Source organism: Oncorhynchus tshawytscha, unplaced genomic scaffold (assembly GCF_018296145.1).
Source record: "Oncorhynchus tshawytscha isolate Ot180627B unplaced genomic scaffold, Otsh_v2.0 Un_contig_15252_pilon_pilon, whole genome shotgun sequence".
Classification (NCBI taxonomy): Eukaryota; Metazoa; Chordata; class Actinopteri; order Salmoniformes; family Salmonidae; genus Oncorhynchus; species Oncorhynchus tshawytscha.
The window spans coordinates 7,501-30,482 of record NW_024608457.1 but is presented as its reverse complement, the minus strand read 5'-3'; the positions used below and the strand labels follow the sequence as shown (position 1 = coordinate 30,482).

The 22,982-nt window shown below is 41.0% G+C and overlaps 1 pseudogene; it reads left to right on the top strand.

Annotated features, from left to right (window-relative positions):
• The window catches only part of LOC121843545, a 50,417-nt pseudogene that overhangs the window by 22,758 nt on the left and 4,677 nt on the right, over positions 1-22,982 (top strand).

Below are 22,982 nucleotides of genomic sequence, written 5' to 3'. Positions count from 1 at the left end.
TAATATAACTAATACAATACTACTAATATAACTAATGTAATACTAGGGGGAATATAACTAATGTAATACTACTAATATAACTAATACTACTAATATAACTAATACTACTAATATAACTAATACTACTAATATAACTAATGTAATACTAATAATATAACTAATGTTATACTACTAATATAACTAATGTTATACTACTAATATAACTAATGTTATACTACTAATATAACTAATGTAATACTACTAATATAACTAATACTACTAATATAACTAATGTAATACTACTAATATAACTAATACTACTAATATAACTAATACTACTAATATAACTAATGTAATACTACTAATATAACTAATGTTATACTACTAATATAACTAATGTTATACTACTAATATAACTAATATAATACTACTAATATAACTAATGTAATACTACTAATTTAACTAATATAGCTAATGTAACTGGTGTAATACTACTAATATAACTAATGTAATACTACTAATATTACTAATGTAATACTACTAATATAATACTACTAATATAACTAATGTTATACTACTAATATAACTAATGTAACTGGTGTAATACTACTAATATAACTAATGTAATACTACTAATAATATAACTAAATATAACTAATGTAATACTACTAATATAACTAATGTAATACTACTAATATAACTAATGTAATACTAGTAATATAACTAATGTAATACTACTAATATAACTAATGTAATACTAGTAATATTACTAATGTAATACTACTAATATAACTAATGTAATACTACTAATATAACTAATGTAATACTACTAATATAACTAATGTAACTACTAATATAATATACTACTAATATAACTAATGTAATACTACTAATATAACTAATACTACTAATATAACTAATGTAATACTACTAATATAACTAATACTACTAATATAACTAATACTACTAATATAACTAATGTAATACTACTAATATAACTAATATAATACTACTAATATAACTAATGTAACTGGTAATACTACTAATATAACTAATGTAATACTACTAATATAACTAATGTAATACTACTAATATAACTAATATAATACTACTAATATAACTAATGTTATACTACTAATATAACTAATATAATACTACTAATATAACTAATGTAATACTACTAATTTAACTAATATAGCTAATGTAACTGGTGTAATACTACTAATATAACTAATGTAATACTACTAATATAACTAATGTAATACTACTAATATAACTAATATAACTAATGTAATACTACTAATATAACTAATGTAATACTACTAATATAACTAATGTAATACTACTAATATAACTAATGTAACTAATACTACTAATATAATACTACCAATATAACTAATACTACTAATGTAATACTACTAATATAACTAATACTACTAATATAACAAATGTAATACTAATAATATAACTAATACTAATAATATAACTAATACTACTAATATAACTAATACTACTAATATAACTAATGTAATACTACTAATATAACTAATGTAATACTACTAATATAACTAATATAACTAATGTAATACTAATATAACTATAACTAATACTACTAATATAACTAATACTACTAATATAACTAATGTAATACTACTAATATAACTAATGTAATACTACTAATATAACTAATGTAATACTGGTGTAATACTACTAATATAACTAATGTAATACTACTAATATAACTAATAATACTACTAATATAACTAATATAATACTACTAATATAACTAATACTACTAATATAACTAATATAACTAATGTAATACTACTAATATAACTAATGTTATACTACTAATATAGCTAATGTTATACTACTAATATAGCTAATGTAATACTACTAATATAACTAATATAATACTACTAATATAACTAATATAACTAATGTAATACTACTAATATAACTAATGTTATACTACTAATATAGCTAATGTTATACTACTAATATTACTAATACTACTAATATAACTAATGTAATACTACTAATATAACTAATACTACTAATATAACTAATACTACTAATATAACTAATACTACTAATATAACTAATGTAATACTACTATATAACTAATGTAATACTACTAATATAACTAATGTAATAATATTAATACTACTAATATAACTAATACTACTAATATAACTAATACTACTAATATACTAATACTAATACTACTAATATAACTAATGTAATACTACTAATATAACTAATACTACTAATATAACTAATGTAATACTACTAATATAACTAATGTACTAATACTAACTAATATAACTAATGTAACTAATGTAATACTACTAATATAACTAATGTAATACTACTAATATAACTAATGTAATACTACTAATATAACTAATGTAATACTACTAATATAACTAATGTAATACTACTAATATAACTAATACTACTAATATAACTACTACTAATATAACTAATGTAACTGGTGTAATACTACTAATATAACTAATGTAACTGGTGTAATACTACTAATATAACTAATGTAATACTACTAATATAACTAATGTAATACTACTAATAATACTACTAATATAACTAATGTAATACTACTAATATAACTAATGTAATATAACTAATACTACTAATATAACTAATGTAATAACTAATATAACTAATGTAATACTACTAATATAACTAATGTAATACTACTAATATAACTAATGTAATACTACTAATATAACTAATACTACTAATAACTAATGTAACTGGTGTAATACTACTAATATAACTAATGTAATATAACTAATGTAATACTACTAATATAACTAATACTACTAATATAACTAATGTAATACTACTAATATAACTAATACTACTAATATAACTAATGTAATACTACTAATATAACTAATAATACTACTAATATAACTAATAATACTACTAATATAACTAATGTAATACTACTAATATAACTAATGTAATAATACTACTAATATAACTAATGTAATACTACTAATATAACTAATGTAATACTACTAATATAACTAATGTAATACTACTAATATAACTAATGTAATACTACTAATATAACTAATGTAATACTACTAATATAACTAATGTAATACTACTAATATAACTAATGTAATATAACTACTAATATAACTAATGTAATACTACTAATATAACTAATGTAATACTACTAATATAACTAATGTAATACTACTAATATAACTAATGTAATACTACTAATATAACTAATGTAATACTACTAATATACTAATACTAACTAATGTAACTGGTGTAATACTACTAATATAACTAATGTAATACTACTAATATAACTAATGTAATACTAAATATAACTAATGTAATACTACTAATATAACTAATGTAATACTACTAATATAACTAATGTAATACTACTAATATAACTAATGTTATACTACTAATATAACTAATGTTATACTACTAATATAACTAATGTAATACTAATAATATAACTAATACTACTAATATAACTAATATAATACTACTAATATAACTAATATAATACTACTAATATAACTAATATAATACTACTAATATAACTAATATAATACTACTAATATAACTAATGTTATACTACTAATATAACTAATGTAATACTAATAATATAACTAATACTACTAATATAGCTAATGTAATACTACTAATATAACTAATATAACTAATGTAATACTACTAATATAACTAATATAACTAATGTAATACTACTAATATAACTAATATAACTAATGTAATACTACTAATATAACTAATATAACTAATGTAATACTACTAATATAACTAATGTAATACTACTAATATAACTAATGTAATACTACTAATATAACTAATATAACTAATACTACTAATATAATACTACCAATATAACTAATGTAATACTACTAATATAACTAATATAACTAATAACTAATGTAATACTACTAATATAACTAATACTACTAATATAACTAATACTACTAATATAACTAATGTAATACTACTAATATAACTAATGTAATACTACTAATATAACTAATATAACTAATATAACTAATGTAATACTACTAATATAACTAATGTAATACTACTAATATAATACTAATGTAATACTACTAATATAACTAATGTAATACTACTAATATAACTAATGTAATACTACTAATATAACTAATGTAATACTACTAATATAACTAATGTAATACTACTAATATAACTAATGTAATACTACTAATATAACTAATACTACTAATATAACTAATAATACTACTAATATAACTAATGTAATACTACTAATATAACTAATGTAACTGGTGTAATACTACTAATATAACTAATGTAACTGGTGTAATACTACTAATATAACTAATGTAATACTACTAATATAACTAATGTAATACTACTAATATAACTAATGTAATACTACTAATATAACTAATACTACTAATATAACTAATGTAATACTACTAATATAACTAATGTAATACTACTAATATAACTAATGTATCTATAACTAATGTAATACTACTAATATAACTAATGTAATACTACTAATATAACTGTTATACTACTAATATACTAATGTAATACTACTAATATAACTAATGTAATACTACTAATGTAATATAACTAATGTAATACTACTAATATAACTGGTGTAATACTACTAATATAACTAATGTAATACTACTAATATAACTAATGTAATACTACTAATATAACTAATGTAATACTACTAATATAACTGTTATACTACTAATATTACTAATGTAATACTACTAGTATAACTAATGTAATACTACTAATAATATAACTATGTAATACTACTAATATAACTGGTGTAATACTACTAATATAACTAATGTAATACTACTAATATAACTAATGTTATACTACTAATATAACTAATGTAATACTACTAATATAACTAATGTTATACTACTAATATTACTAATGTAATACTACTAATTTAACTAATATAACTAATGTAACTGGTGTAATACTACTAATACTACTAATATTACTAATGTAACTGGTGTAATACTACTAATATAACTAATACTACTAATATAACTAATGTAATACTACTAATATAACTAATATAATACTACTAATATAACTAATACTACTAATATAACTAATGTAACTAATGTAACTGGTGTAATACTACTAATATTACTAATGTAACTGGTGTAATACTAATAATATAACTAATGTAATACTACTAATATTACTAATGTAATACTACTAATATTACTAATGTAATACTACTAATATAACTAATGTAATACTACTAATATAACTAATGTAATACTACTAATATAACTAATGTAATACTACTAATATAACTAATGTAATACTACTAATATAACTAATGTAATACTACTAATATAACTAATGTAATACTACTAATATTACTAATGTAACTGGTGTAATACTACTAATATTACTAATGTAACTGGTGTAATACTACTAATATTACTAATGTAACTGGTGTAATACTACTAATATTACTAATGTAACTGGTGTAATACTACTAATATAACTAATGTAATACTACTAATATAACTAATGTAATACTACTAATATAACTAATGTAATACTACTAATATAACTAATGTAATACTACTAATATAACTAATGTAATACTACTAATATTACTAATGTAACTGGTGTAATACTACTAATATTACTAATGTAACTGGTGTAATACTAATATAACTAATGTAATACTACTAATATAACTAATGTAATACTACTAATATAACTAATGTTATACTCTAATATTACTAATGTAACTGGTGTAATACTACTAATATAACTAATGTAACTAATGTAACTGGTGTAATACTACTAATATTACTAATGTAACTGGTGTAATACTACTAATATTACTAATGTAACTGGTGTAATACTACTAATATTACTAATGTAACTGGTGTAATACTACTAATATAACTAATGTAACTAATGTAATACTACTAATATCACTAATGTAATGCTAGTAATATAACTAATTTAATACTACTAATATAACTAATGTAACTAATGTAACTGGTGTAATACTACTAATATTACTAATGTAACTGGTGTAATACTACTAATATAACTAATGTATCTGGTGTAATACTACTAATATAACTAATGTAATACTACTAATATTACTAATGTAATACTACTAATATTACTAATGTAACTGGTGTAATACTACTAATATTACTAATGTAATACTACTAATATTACTAATGTAATACTACTAATATTACTAATGTAATACTACTAATATAACTAATGTAATACTACTAATATTACTAATGTAACTGGTGTAATACTACTAATATTACTAATGTAACTGGTGTAATACTAATATAACTAATGTTATACTACTAATATAACTAATGTAATACTACTAATATAACTAATGTAATACTACTAATATAACTAATGTAATACTACTAATATTACTAATGTAATACTACTAATTTAACTAATATAGCTAATGTAACTGGTGTAATACTACTAATATAACTAATGTAATACTACTAATATAACTCATGTAGGAAGTATTAGGCCTGTTTTCCCAGATCCGGATTAGGCCTGTTCTCCCAGACCCGGATTAGGCCTGGTTCTCCCTGATCCGGATTAGGCCTGGTTCTCCCTGATCCGGATTAGGCCTGGTTCTCCCTGATCCGGATTAGGCCTGGTTCTCCCTGATCCGGATTAGGCCTGGTTCTCCCTGATCCGGATTAGGCCTGTTTCTCCCTGATCCGGATTAGGCCTGGTTCTCCCTGATCCGGATTAGGCCTGGTTCTCCCTGATCCGGATTAGGCCTGGTTCTCCTGATCCGGATTAGGCCTTGTTCTCCCTGATCCGGATTAGGCCTGGTTCTCCCTGATCTAAAAAACAGTATTTATACTTCTAGTTGAGTTGGTCCAATAGTACACATTCTTTAATTTGACTGGACTGGGTTTTATCTGAGTTTGGGAAACAGACCTATAAATAATGATGTTAATTTGTTGTATCTCCTCTTTCGTCCTATCAGAACAAGGGATTTAAGAGCAGAACACCGGACACCAAGACCACCTCCCGCACCCCCAAACAGTCCCCCAAAACTCGCTCCATGACCCCCAGCCCCTCCAAACCTGGCTCAGCGTCGGGGCGAGGAGTCAGGGTAGGGGACAGAGTGACCCTCCCAGGGAGGGGTACAGGTTCAGGGGTCAAAAGAGGGCTGGACTTGGGGGGTAAGAGCCAATCATCTTCCTCCTCTGCCACTCTGTCTTTGCCCTCATTCGCGGGTGAAGATTTCAGTCTGCTGTGGGTGGATAAGTACCGCCCCCAGAATCTGAAGGCTGTGATTGGTCAGCAGGGAGACCAGAGCCAAGCCAATAAGTTGCTTCGCTGGCTGAAGAACTGGCACACCCACCATGCAGTGGGAGGGGCTAAAACAGCAGGTCTGTGTGTCTCTCTCTCTGTCTCTCTCTCTGTCTCTCTCTGTCTCTCTCTCTCTCTCTGTCTCTCTCTCTCTCTCTGTCTCTGTCTCTCTGTCTCTGTCTCTCTCTCTCTGTCTCTCTCTCTCTGTCTCTCTGTCTGTGTCTCTGTCTAGTAGTGTTTGTATGCTCTCTTAGTAGTAGATAAATAATGTATGTGTTCTCCCTCTCTCCCAGGGAGAGGGTTTGGTAAGTTCACCAGTACTAAGGATAATGGTTCAAGCTTCAAGGCAGCCCTGTTATCTGGACCTCCTGGCGTGGGCAAGACCACCACAGCTGCCTTGGTCTGTGAGGTCAGTCTGAACTACTCTCTGTCCTCCTCTTCTCCGGTTCAAATCCTCACTTTCTGTTTGTCTCCTGAACTACTCTCTGTCCTCCTCGTCTTCTCCGGTTCAAATCTCACTTTCTGTTTGTCTCCTGAACTACTCTCTGTCCTCCTCTCGTCTTCTCCGGTTCAAATCTCACTTTCTGTTTGTCTCCTGAACTACTCTCTGTCCTCCTCTTCTCCGGTTCAAATCTCACTTTCTGTTTGTCTCCTGAACTACTCTCTGTCCTCCTCCTCGTCTTCTCCGGTTCAAATCTCACTTTCTGTTTGTCTCCTGAACTACTCTCTGTCCTCCTCTTCTCCGGTTCAAATCCTCACTTTCTGTTTGTCTCCTGAACTACTCTCTGTCCTCCTCGTCTTCTCTGGTTCAAATCTCACTTTCTGTTTGTCTCCTGAACTACCCTCTGTCCTCCTCTCGTCTTCTCCGGTTCAAATCTCACTTTCTGTTTGTCTCTTTCTGTGTGTGTGTGTGTGTGTGTGTGTGTGTGTGTGTGTGTAGGAGCTGGGCTACAGCTATGTAGAGATGAATGCCAGCTGTACTCGCAGTAAGAACAGTCTGAAACAGGTGATCGCTGAGTCTCTGAACAACACCAGTATCAACAACTTCTACACAGGTACACACACATCACCACACACACATCATTTTTCTGAAACCAAATTGCACTTTGTGGATGGAATTGAATTATATTTCTTATTTGTTTACTCCCTCCATCTCTCTGTCTCTCTCTCTCCATCTCTCTCTCTCTCTCTCTCCCCTCCTCTCTCTGTCTCTCTCTCTCCATCTCTCTCTCTCTCTCTCTCTCTCTCCCCTCCTCTCTCTCTCTCTCTCTCTCCATCTCTCTCCCCCTCCTCCTCTCTCTCTCCATCTCTCTCTCCATCTCTCTCTCTCTCTCTCTCCCTCCTCTCTCCATCTCTCTCTCCATCTCTCTCTCTCTCTCTCCCCTCCTCTCTCCATCTCTCTCTCCTCTCTCTCTCTCTCTCTCTCTCTCCATCTCTCTCCCCTCCTCCTCTCTCCATCTCTCTCTCTCTCTCTCTCTCTCTCTCTCTCTCTCCCCTCCTCTCTCTCTCCTCTCTCTCTCTCTCTCTCTCCATCTCTCTCCCCTCCTCCTCTCTCTCCATCTCTCTCCCTCCTCCTCTCTCTCTCCATCTCTCTCCCCTCCTCTCTCTCTCTCTCTCTCTCCTCTCTCTCTCTCTCTCTCTCTCTCTCTCTCCATCTCTCTCCCTTCTCTCTCTCCTCTCTCTCCATCTCTCTCTCTCCATCTCTCTCCCTCCTCTCTCTCCATCTCTCTCTCCTCTCTCTCTCCCCTCCTCCTCTCCTCTCTCTCTCTCTCTCTCTCCATCTCTCTCCCCTCCTCATCTCTCTCTCTCTCTCTCTCTCTCTCTCTCTCTCTCATCTCTCTCCCCTCCTCATCTCTCTCCCTCCTCTCTCCATCTCTCTCCCCTCCTCTCTCTCTCCATCTCTCTCCCCTCTCTCTCTCCATCTCTCTCCCCTCCTCTCTCTCTCCATCTCTCTCCCCTCCTCTCTCTCTCCATCTCTCTCCCCTCCTCCTCTCTCTCCATCTCTCTCCCCTCCTCTCTCTCTCCATCTCTCTCCCCTCCTCTCTCTCTCCATCTCTCTCCCCTCCTCATCTCTCTCCATCTCTCTCCCCTCCTCATCTCTCTCCCCTCCTCTCTCTCTCTCCATCTCTCTCCCCTCCTCTCTCTCTCTCCATCTCTCTCCCCTCCTCTCTCTCTCTCCATCTCTCTCCCTCCTCTTCTCTCTCCATCTCTCTCCTCTCCATCTCTCTCCCTCTCCATCTCTCTCCTCTCCATCTCTCTCCCCGCCTCTCTCTCCATCTCTCTCCCCGCCTCTCTCTCCATCTCTCTCCCCCTCTCTCTCTCCATCTCTCTCCCCGCCTCTCTCTCTCCATCTCTCTCCCCGCCTCTCTCTCCATCTCTCTCCCCGCCTCTCTCTCCATCTCTCTCCCCTCCTCTCTCTCCATCTCTCTCCCCTCCTCTCTCTCTCCATCTCTCTCCCCTCCTCTCTCTCTCCATCTCTCTCCCCTCCTCTCTCTCTCCATCTCTCTCCTCTCTCTCTCCATCTCTCTCCCTCCTCTCTCTCCATCTCTCTCCCCTCCTCTCTCTCCATCTCTCTCTCCCCTCCTCTCTCTCCATCTCTCTCCCCTCCTCTCTCTCCATCTCTCTCCCCCTCCTATCTCTCTCCATCTCTCTCCCCTCCTATCTCTCTCCATCTCTCTCCCCTCCTATCTCTCTCCATCTCTCTCCCCGCCTCTCTCTCTCTCTCATCTCTCTCCCCGCCTCTCTCTCTCATCTCTCTCCCCGCCTCTCTCTCTCTCCATCTCTCTCCCCGCCTCTCTCTCTCCATCTCTCTCCCCGCCTCTTCTCTCTCCATCTCTCTCTCTCTCCATCTCTCTCTCTCCATCTCTCTCTCTCTCCATCTCTCTCCATCTCTCTCCATCTCCTCTCTCACCCCTCCCCTCTCTCCCTCCTCTCTCTCTCCAGGTTCGTCTCAGACAGTCAGTAGTAAACATGTTCTCATCATGGATGAGATTGATGGCATGGCCGGCAACGAAGACCGCGGAGGAATACAGGTACCCAGATCCCCATCTATAATGACCTCTGACCCCTGTAGGAGATGTTGGGTCTGATTATAGTCCAGGATCCCCATCTATAATGACCTCTGACCCCTGGCCCCTGTAGGAGATGATGGGTCTGATTAAATAGTACAGGATCCCCATCTATAATGACCTCTGACCCCTGTAGGAGATGGTGGGTCTGATTAAACAGTCCCAGATCCCCATCTATAATGACCTCTGACCCCTGACCTCTGACCCCTGTAGGAGATGGTGGGTCTGATTAAATAGTCCAGGATCCCCATCTATAATGACCTCTGACCCCTGTAGGAGATGATGGGTCTGATTAAATAGTCCAGGATCCCCATCTATAATGACCTCTGACCCCTGGCCCCTGTAGGAGATGATGGGTCTGATTAAATAGTACAGGATCCCCATCTATAATGACCTCTGACCCCTGTAGGAGATGGTGGGTCTGATTAAACAGTCCCAGATCCCCATCTATAATGACCTCTGACCCCTGTAGGAGATGGTGGGTCTGATTAAATAGTCCAGGATCCCCATCTATAATGACCTCTGACCCCTGTAGGAGATGATGGGTCTGATTAAATAGTCCAGGATCCCCATCCATAATGACCCCTGACCCCTGTAGGAGATGATAGGTCTGATAAAATAGTCCAGGATCCCCATCATCTGTATGTGTAATGACCTCTGACCCCTGTAGGAGATGATAGGTCTGATAAAACAGTCCAGGATCCCCATCATCTGTATGTGTAATGACCTCTGACCCCTGTAGGAGATGATAGGTGTGATAAAACAGTCCAGGATCCCCATCATCTGTATGTGTAATGACCTCTGACCTCTAACCCCTGTAGGAGATGATAGGTCTGATAAAACAGTCCAGGATCCCCATCATCTGTATGTGTAATGACCTCTGACCCCTGTAGGAGATGATAGGTCTGATAAAACAGTCCAGGATCCCCATCATCTGTATGTGTAATGACCTCTGACCCCTGTAGGAGATGATAGGTCTGATAAAACAGTCCAGGATCCCCATCATCTGTATGTGTAATGACCTCTGACCCCTGTAGGAGATGGTGGGTCTGATTAAATAGTCCAGGATCCCCATCTATAATGACCTCTGACCCCTGTAGGAGATGATGGGTCTGATTAAATAGTCCAGGATCCCCATCCATAATGACCCCTGACCCCTGTAGGAGATGATAGGTCTGATAAAACAGTCCAGGATCCCCATCATCTGTATGTGTAATGACCTCTGACCCCTGTAGGAGATGATAGGTGTGATAAAACAGTCCAGGATCCCCATCATCTGTATGTGTAATGACCTCTGACCTCTAACCCCTGTAGGAGATGATAGGTCTGATTAAACAGTCCAGGATCCCCATCATCTGTATGTGTAATGACCTCTGACCCCTGACCCCTGTAGGAGATGATAGGTCTGATAAAACAGTCCAGGATCCCCATCATCTGTATGTGTAATGACCTCTGACCCCTGTAGGAGATGATAGGTCTGATAAAACAGTCCAGGATCCCCATCATCTGTATGTGTAATGACCTCTGACCCCTGTAGGAGATGATAGGTCTGATAAAACAGTCCAGGATCCCCATCATCTGTATGTGTAATGACCTCTGACCCCTGTAGGAGATGATAGGTCTGATAAAACAGTCCAGGATCCCCATCATCTGTATGTGTAATGACCTCTGACCCCTGTAGGAGATGATAGGTCTGATAAAACAGTCCAGGATCCCCATCATCTGTATGTGTAATGACCTCTGACCCCTGTAGGAGATGATAGGTCTGATAAAACAGTCCAGGATCCCCATCATCTGTATGTGTAATGACCTCTGACCCCTGTAGGAGATGATAGGTCTGATAAAACAGTCCAGGATCCCCATCATCTGTATGTGTAATGACCGTAATCACCAAAAGATCCGCTCTCTGGCCAACTACTGCTTTGACCTGCGCTTCCAGAGACCACGACTGGAGCAGATCAAGGTACACACACACACACACACTGGAACACACACACACTGGAACACACACACACACACACACACTGGAACACACACACACACACACTGGAACACACACACACACACACTGGAACACACACACACACACACTGGAACACACACACACTGGAACACACTGGAACACACACACACACACACTGGAACACACACACACTGGAACACACACACACTGGAACACACACACACACTGGAACACACTGGAACACACACACACTGGAACACACACACACACACACACACTGGAACACACACACACACACACTGGAACACACACACACTGGAACACACACACACACACTGGAACACACACACACTGGAACACACACACACACTGGAACACACTGGAACACACACACACTGGAACACACACACACACACACTGGCACTGGAACACACACACACACACTGGAACACACACACACACACTGGAACACACACACACACACTGGAACACACACACACACACACTGGAAAACACACACACACACACTGGAAAACACACACACTGGAACACACACACACACTGGAACACACACACACACACACACTGGAACACACACACACACACACTGGAACACACACACACACACACACACACTGGAACACACACACACACACTGGAACACACACACACACACACTGGAACACACACACACACACTGGAACACACACACACACACTGGAACACACACACACACACTGGAACACACACACACACTGGAACACACACACACACTGGAACACACACACACACACACACTGGAACACACACACACACACTGGAACACACACACACACACTGGAACACACACACACACACTGGAACACACACACACACACACACACACTGGAACACACACACACACACTGGAACACACACACACACACACTGGAACACACACACACACACACACTGGAACACACACACACACACACACTGGAACACACACACACACACACACACTGGAACACACACACACACACACTGGAACACACACACACACACTGGAACACACACACACACACACACTGGAACACACACACACACACACACTGGAACACACACACACACACACTGGAACACACACACACACTGGAACACACACACACACACACACTGGAACACACACACACACACACTGGAACACACACACACACACACACACTGGAACACACACACACACACACACACTGGAACACACACACACACTGGACCACACACACACACTGGAACACACACACACACACACACACTGGAACAAACACACACACTGGAACACACACACACACACACACACACACACACTGGAACACACACACACACACACACACACACACACTGGAACACACACACACACACACTGGAACACACACACACACACTGGAACACACACACACACACACTGGAACACACACACACACACACATTGGAACACACACACACACACACACACTGGAACACACACACACTGGAACACACACACACACACTGGAACACACACACACACTGGAACACACACACACACACACACTGGAACACGCACACACACTGGAACACACACACACACACACTGGAACACACACACACACACACTGGAACACACACACACACACTGGAACACACACACACACACACACTGGAACACACACACACACACACACTGGAACACACACACACACACTGGAACACACACACACACACTGGAACACACACACACACACACACTGGAACACACACACACACTGGAACACACACACACACACACATTGGAACACACACACACACACACACACTGGAACACACACACACACTGGAACACACACACACACTGGAACACACACACACACACACACTGGAACACACACACACACTGGAACACACACACACACACACACTGGAACACACACACACACACACACACTGGAACACACACACACACACACACTGGAACACACACACACACACACACACACTGGAACACACACACACACACACACACACTGGAACACACACACACACACACTGGAACACACACACACACACACTGGAACACACACACACACACACACTGGAACACACACACACACACACACTGGAACACACACACACACACACACACTGGAACACACACACACACACACACACACTGGAACACACACACACTGGAACACACACACACACACACTGGAACACACACACACACACTGGAACACACACACACACACACTGGAACACACACACACACACACACACTGGAACACACACACACACACACACACTGGAACACACACACACACACTGGAACACACACACACACACTGGAACACACACACACACACACACTGGAACACACACACTGGAACACACACACTGGAACACACACACTGGAACACACACACACTGGAACACACACACTGGAACACACACACACACACACACTGGAACACACACACACACACACTGGAACACACACACGAACACACACACACACACACTGGAACACACACACACACACACACTGGAACACACACACACACTGGAACACACACACACACACACACTGGAACACACACACACACACTGGAACACACACACACACACACACACTGGAACACACACACACACACACACACTGGAACACACACACACACACACACACTGGAACACACACACACACACACACACTGGAACACACACACACACTGGAACACACACACACACTGGAACACACACACACACTGGAACACACACACACACACACACTGGAACACACACACACACACACACTGGAACACACACACACACACACACTGGAACACACACACACTGGAACACACACACTGGAACACACACACTGGAACACACACACACTGGAACACACACACTGGAACACACACACACACACACACTGGAACACACACACACACACACTGGAACACACACACGAACACACACACACACACACTGGAACACACACACACACACACACACTGGAACACACACACACACACACTGGAACACACACACACACACACACTGGAACACAAACACACACACACTGGAACACACACACACACACACACACTGGAACACACACACACACACACTGGAACACACACACACACACACACTGGAACACACACACACACACACTGGAACACACACACACACACACTGGAACATACACACACACACACTGGAACACACACACACACACACTGGAACACACACACACACTGGAACACACACACACACTGGAACACACACACACTGGAACACACACACACACTGGAACACACACACACACACACACACACACACTGGAACACACACACACACTGGAACACACACACACACACACACACTGGAACACACACACACACACTGGAACACACACACACACACACTGGAACACACACACACACACACTGGAACACACACACGAACACACACACACACACACTGGAACACACACACACACACACACACTGGAACACACACACACACACACTGGAACACACACACACACACACACTGGAACACAAACACACACACACTGGAACACACACACACACACACACACACTGGAACACACACACACACACACACTGGAACACACACACACACACACACTGGAACACACACACACACACACTGGAACACACACACACACACACTGGAACATACACACACACACACTGGAACACACACACACACACACACTGGAACACACACACACACTGGAACACACACACACACTGGAACACACACACACACTGGAACACACACACACACTGGAACACACACACACACACACACACACACACACACTGGAACACACACACACACTGGAACACACACACACACACACACTGGAACACACACACACACACTGGAACACACACACACACACACTGGAACACACACACACACTGGAACACACACACACACACACTGGAACACACACACGAACACACACACACACACTGGAACACACACACACACACACACTGGAACACACACACACACACTGGAACACACACACACACACACTGGAACACAAACACACACACACTGGAACACACACACACACACACACACACTGGAACACACACACACACACACTGGAACACACACACACACACACACTGGAACACACACACACACACTGGAACACACACACACACACACTGGAACATACACACACACACACTGGAACACACACACACACACACTGGAACACACACACACACTGGAACACACACACACACTGGAACACACACACACACTGGAACACACACACACACACTGGAACACACACACACACACACACACACACACTGGAACACACACACACACTGGAACACACACACACACACACACACTGGAACACACACACACACACTGGAACACACACACACACACACTGGAACACACACTTTTTTTTTTTTTTTTTTTTTTTTCTAGATTCAAATGGAACAAAGTTGTTTTCTCTCTCTCTCCCCTCCCTCTCTCTCTCCCCTCTCCCTCTCTCCCTCCCCTCCATCTCTCCTCTCTCTCCCTCCCTCTCTCTCCATCTCCTCTCCCTCCATCTCTCTCTCTCCCTCCATCTCTCTCTCTCCCTCCATCTCTCCTCTCTCCCCCTCCATCTCTCCCCTCCATCTCTCCCCCTCCATCTCTCTCCCTCCATCTCTCTCCTCTCCCTCCATCTCTCTCCCTCTCTCTCCCCCTGTCCTTCTCCTCCCCTCTCCCTCCCTCCTCTCTCCCTCCCCTCTCTCTCCCCTGTCCTTCTCCCTCCCCTCTCTCTCCCCTGTCCTTCTCCCTCCCCCTCTCCCTCCTCCCCTCTCCCTCCCCCTCTCCCTCCCCTCTCCCTCCCCTCCTCTCTCTCTCAGGGCGCCATGATGTCCATTGCATTCAAAGAGGGTCTGAAAGTCCCGCCTCCTGCCCTCAACGAGATGATCCTGGCATCCAATCAGGACATCCGACAGGTAAATAAGGGAATGAATACTTCAATAGATGTCGTTGCTGAATTACAATCGTCGTTAACCGTGACAACCATCAATAACCGTGGCAACTGGTCTTCAGGTCCTCCACAACCTGAGCATGTGGTCGGCTAAGGACAAGGTCATGACCTACGACCGGGTCAAAGAGGACGCCAACAACGCACGCAAGGTCAGAGCGTCTGTGTGTGTGTGTGTGTGTGTCTGTCGTGTGTGTCTGTCGTCTGTGTGCTGTAGAGAAATGTGTCGTCATTGTAAATAATAATTTGTTCTTAACTGACTTTAAATAAAAACATTTGAAAAATTATGTCACCCTGTCGTGTGTGTGTGTGTCACCCTGTTGTGTGTGTGTGTGTGTGACCCTGTTGTGTGTGTGTGTATCACCCTGTTGTGTGTGTGTGTGTGTGTGTCACCCTGTTGTGTGTGTGTGTGTGTGTCACCCTGTTGTGTGTGTGTGTGTCACCCTGTTGTGTGTGTGTGTGTCACCCTGTCGTGTGTGTGTGTGTCACCCTGTCGTGTGTGTGTGTGTGTCACCCTGTTGTGTGTGTGTGTGTCACCCTGTTGTGTGTGTGTGTGTCACCCTGTCGTGTGTGTGTGTGTCACCCTGTTGTGTGTGTGTGTCACCCTGTCGTGTGTGTGTGTGTGTGTCACCCTGTCGTGTGTGTGTGTGTGTGTCACCCTGTTGTGTGCGTGTGTCACCCTGTCGTGTGTGTGTGTGTGTGTGTGTCACCCTGTTGTGTGTGTGTGTGTGTCACCCTGTTGTATGTGTGTGTGTGTGTGTGTCACCCTGTTGTGTGTGTGTGTGTGTGTCACCCTGTTGTATGTGTGTGTGTGTGTGTCACCCTGTTGTGTGTGTGTGTGTCACCCTGTCGTGTGTGTGTGTGTGTCACCCTGTTGTATGTGTGTGTGTGTGTGTGTGTCACCCTGTTGTGTGTGTGTGTGTGTGTGTGTCACCCTGTTGTATGTGTGTGTGTGTGTGTCACCCTGTTGTGTGTGTGTGTGTCACCCTGTCGTGTGTGTGTGTGTCACCCTGTTGTATGTGTGTGTGTGTCACCCTGTTGTATGTGTGTGTGTGTGTGTGTCACCCTGTTGTGTGTGTGTGTGTGTGTGTGTCACCCTGTTGTATGTGTGTGTGTGTGTCACCCTGTTGTGTGTGTGTGTGTCACCCTGTCGTGTGTGTGTGTGTGTGTCACCCTGTTGTGTGTGTGTGTGTGTGTGTGTCACCCTGTTGTGTGTGTGTCACCCTGTCGTGTGTGTGTGTGTGTGTGTGTCACCCTGTTGTGTGTGTGTGTGTGTGTCACCCTGTTGTGTGTGTGTCACCCTGTCGTGTGTGTGTGTGTGTGTGTGTGTCACCCTGTTGTATGTGTGTGTGTGTGTCACCCTGTTGTATGTGTGTGTGTGTGTGTCACCCTGTTGTGTGTGTGTGTGTCACCCTGTCGTGTGTGTGTGTGTCACCCTGTCGTGTGTGTGTGTGTGTGTCACCCTGTTGTGTGTGTGTGTCACCCTGTTGTGTGTGTGTGTAACCCTGTTGTGTGTGTGTGTGTGTGTATCCCTGTTGTGTGTGTGTGTGTGTGTAACCCTGTTGTGTGTGTGTGTGTGTGTGTGTGTGTAACCCTGTTGTGTGTGTGTGTGTCACCCTGTCGTGTGTGTGTGTGTCACCCTGTCGTGTCTGTGTGTGTGTCACCCTGTTGTGTGTGTGTGTCACCCTGTCGTGTGTGTGTGTGTGTCACCCTGTTGTGTGTGTGTAACCCTGTTGTGTGTGTGTGTGTGTGTATCCCTGTTGTGTGTGTGTGTGTGTGTGTGTGTAACCCTGTTGTGTGTGTGTGTGTGTAACCCTGTTGTGTGTGTCACCCTGTTGTGTGTCTGTGTTTCCATGGTGTGTGTGTGTGTGTTTCCATGGTGTGTGTGTGTGTGTGTGTTTCCATGGTGTGTGTGTGTGTGTGTTTCCATGGTGTGTGTGTGTGTGTGTGTGTTTCCATGGTGTGTGTGTGTGTGTGTGTGTTTCCATGGTGTGTGTGTGTGTGTGTTTCCATGGTGTGTGTGTGTGTGTGTGTGTTTCCATGGTGTGTGTGTGTGTGTGTGTGTGTGTGTGTGTGTTTCCATGGTGTGTGTGTGTGTGTGTGTGTTTCCATGGTGTGTGTGTGTGTTTCCATGGTGTGTGTGTGTGTGTGTGTGTTTCCATGGTGTGTGTGTGTGTGTGTGTTTTTCCATGGTGTGTGTGTGTGTGTGTGTTTCCATGGTGTGTGTGTGTGTGTGTGTTTCCATGGTGTGTGTGTGTGTGTGTGTTTCCATGGTGTGTGTGTGTGTGTGTGTGTGTGTTTCCATGGTGTGTGTGTGTGTTTCCATGGTGTGTGTGTGTGTGTGTGTGTGTGTGTGTGTTTCCATGGTGTGTGTGTGTGTGTTTCCATGGTGTGTGTGTGTGTGTGTGTGTGTGTGTGTTTCCATGGTGTGTGTGTGTGTGTGTGTTTCCATGGTGTGTGTGTGTGTGTGTGTGTGTGTGTTTCCATGGTGTGTGTGTGTGTGTGTGTTTCCATGGTGTGTGTGTGTGTTTCCATGGTGTGTGTGTGTGTGTGTGTGTTTCCATGGTGTGTGTGTGTGTGTGTGTGTTTTCCATGGTGTGTGTGTGTGTTTCCATGGTGTGTGTGTGTGTGTTTCCATGGTGGGTGTGTGTGTGTGTGTGTGTGTGTGTTTAACCATGGTGGGTGTGTGTGTGTGTGTGTGTGTTTAACCATGGTGGGTGTGTGTGTGTGTGTGTTTAACCATGGTGGGTGTGTGTGTGTGTGTTTAACCATGGTGGGTGTGTGTGTGTGTGTTTAACCATGGTGGGTGTGTGTGTGTGTGTTTAACCATGGTGGGTGTGTGTGTGTCTGTGTTTAACCATGGTGGGTGTGTGTGTGTGTGTGTGTGTGTTTAACCATGGTGGGTGTGTGTGTGTGTGTGTGTGTGTGTGTGTTTAACCATGGTGGGTGTGTGTGTGTTTAACCATGGTGGGTGTGTGTGTGTGTGTGTGTGTTTAACCATGGTGGGTGTGTGTGTGTGTTTAACCATGGTGGGTGTGTGTGTGTGTGTGTTTAACCATGGTGTGTGTGTGTGTTTAACCATGGTGTGTGTGTGTGTGTGTGTGTTTAACCATGGTGTGTGTGTGTGTTTAACCATGGTGGGTGTGTGTGTTTAACCATGGTGGGTGTGTGTGGGTGTGTGTGTGTTTAACCATGGTGGGTGTGTGTGTGTGTGTGTGTGCTTAACCATGGTGTGTGTGTGTGTGTGTGTGTGTGTGTGTGTGTGTGTGTGTGTGTGTGTGTGCTAACCATGGTGTGTGTGTGTGTGTGTGCTTAACCATGGTGGGTGTGTGTGTGTGTGTGTGCTAACCATGGTGTGTGTGTGTGTGTTTAACCATGGTGGGTGTGTGTGTGTGTGTGTGTGTGTTTTTAACCATGGTGTGTGTGTTTAACCATGGTGTGTGTGTGTGTGTGTTTAACCATGGTGGGTGTGTGTGTGTGTGTTTAACCATGGTGTGTGTGTGTGTGTTTAACCATGGTGGGTGTGTGTGTTTAACCATGGTGGGTGTGTGTGTGTGTGTTTAACCATGGGGTGGGTGTGTGTGTGTGTGTTTAACCATGGTGTGTGTGGGTGTGTGTGTTTAACCATGGTGTGTGTGTGTGTGTGTTTAACCATGGTGTGTGTGTTTAACCATGGTGTGTGTGTGTGTGTGTGTTTAACCATGGTGTGTGTGTGTGTGTGTTTCCATGGTGTGTGTGTGTGTTTCCATGGTGTGTGTGTGTTTCCATGGTGTGTGTGTGTGTGTGTGTGTTTCCATGGTGTGTGTGTGTTTTCCATGGTGTGTGTGTGTGTGTGTGTGTTTCCATGGTGTGTGTGTGTGTGTGTGTGTGTGTGTGTGTGTGTGTTTCCATGGTGTGTGTGTGTGTGTGTGTGTGTGTGTGTGTTTCCATGGTGTGTGTGTGTGTGTGTGTTTCCATGGTGTGTGTGTGTGTGTGTGTGTTTCCATGGTGTGTGTGTGTTTCCATGGTGTGTGTGTGTGTGTGTGTTTCCATGGTGTGTGTGTGTGTGTGTGTTTCCATGGTGTGTGTGTGTGTTTCCATGGTGTGTGTGTGTGTGTTTCCATGGTGTGTGTGTGTGTGTGTTTCCATGGTGTGTGTGTGTGTGTGTGTGTTTCCATGGTGTGTGTGTGTGTGTGTGTGTTTCCATGGTGTGTGTGTGTGTGTGTGTGTGTGTGTGTGTGTTTAACCATGGTGGGTGTGTGTGTGTGTGTGTTTAACCATGGTGTGTGTGTGTGTGTTTAACCATGGTGGGTGTGTGTGTGTGTGTGTTTAACCATGGTGGGTGTGTGTGTGTGTGTTTAACCATGGTGGGTGTGTGTGTGTTTAACCATGGTGGGTGTGTGTGTGTGTGTGTGTGTGTTTAACCATGGTGGGTGTGTGTTTGTGTGTTTAACCATGGTGGGTGTGTGTGTGTGTGTTTAACCATGGTGGGTGTGTGTGTGTGTTTAACCATGGTGGGTGTGTGTGTTTAACCATGGTGTGTGTGTGTGTGTTTAACCATGGTGTGTGTGTGTGTGTGTGTGTGTGTGTGTGTGTGTGTGTGTGTGTGTGTGTGTTTAACCATGGTGGGTGTGTGTGTGTGTTTAACCATGGTGTGTGTGTGTGTTTAACCATGGTGGGTGGGTGTGTGTGTGTGTGTGTGTGTGTGTGTGTGTGTTTAACCATGGTGGGTGTGTTTAACCATGGTGGGTGTGTGTGTTTAACCATGGTGGGTGTGTGTGTGTGTGTGTGTGTGCTTAACCATGGTGGGTGTGTGTGTGTGTGTGTGTGTGTGTGTGTGTGTGTGTGTGTGTGTGTGTTTAACCATGGTGGGTGTGTGTGTGTGTGTGTGTGTGTGTGTGTGTGTTTTAACCATGGTGGGTGTGTGTGTGTGTGTGTGTGTTTAACCATGGTGTGTGTGTTTAACCATGGTGGGTGTGTGTGTGTGTGTGTTTAACCATGGTGTGTGTGTGTGTGTGTGTGTGTGTGTTTAACCATGGTGGGTGTGTGTGTGTGTGTTTAACCATGGTGGGTGTGTGTGTGTGTGTTTAACCATGGTGTGGGTGTGTGTGTGTGTGTTTAACCATGGTGGGTGTGTGTGTGTGTGTTTAACCATGGTGTGTGTGGGTGTGTGTGTTTAACCATGGTGTGTGTGGGTGTGTGTGTTTAACCATGGTGTGTGTGTGTGTGTGTGTGTTTAACCATGGTGTGTGTGTGTGTGTGTGTGTGTGTGTGTTTAACCATGGTGTGTGTGTGTGTGTGTGTGTGTGTTTAACCATGGTGTGTGTGTGTGTGTGTGTGTGTGTGTGTGTGTGTGTGTGTGTGTGTGTGTGTGTGCAGGACATGAAGTTGGGTCCGTTTGACGTGTGTCGGAAGGTGTTCTCCAAGGGGAGGAGTCAGGTCACATGACGTTGATTGACAAGTCGGACTTGTTCTTCCACGATTACTCCCTGGCCCCCTCTTCGTCCAGGAGAACTACATACATGTTAAA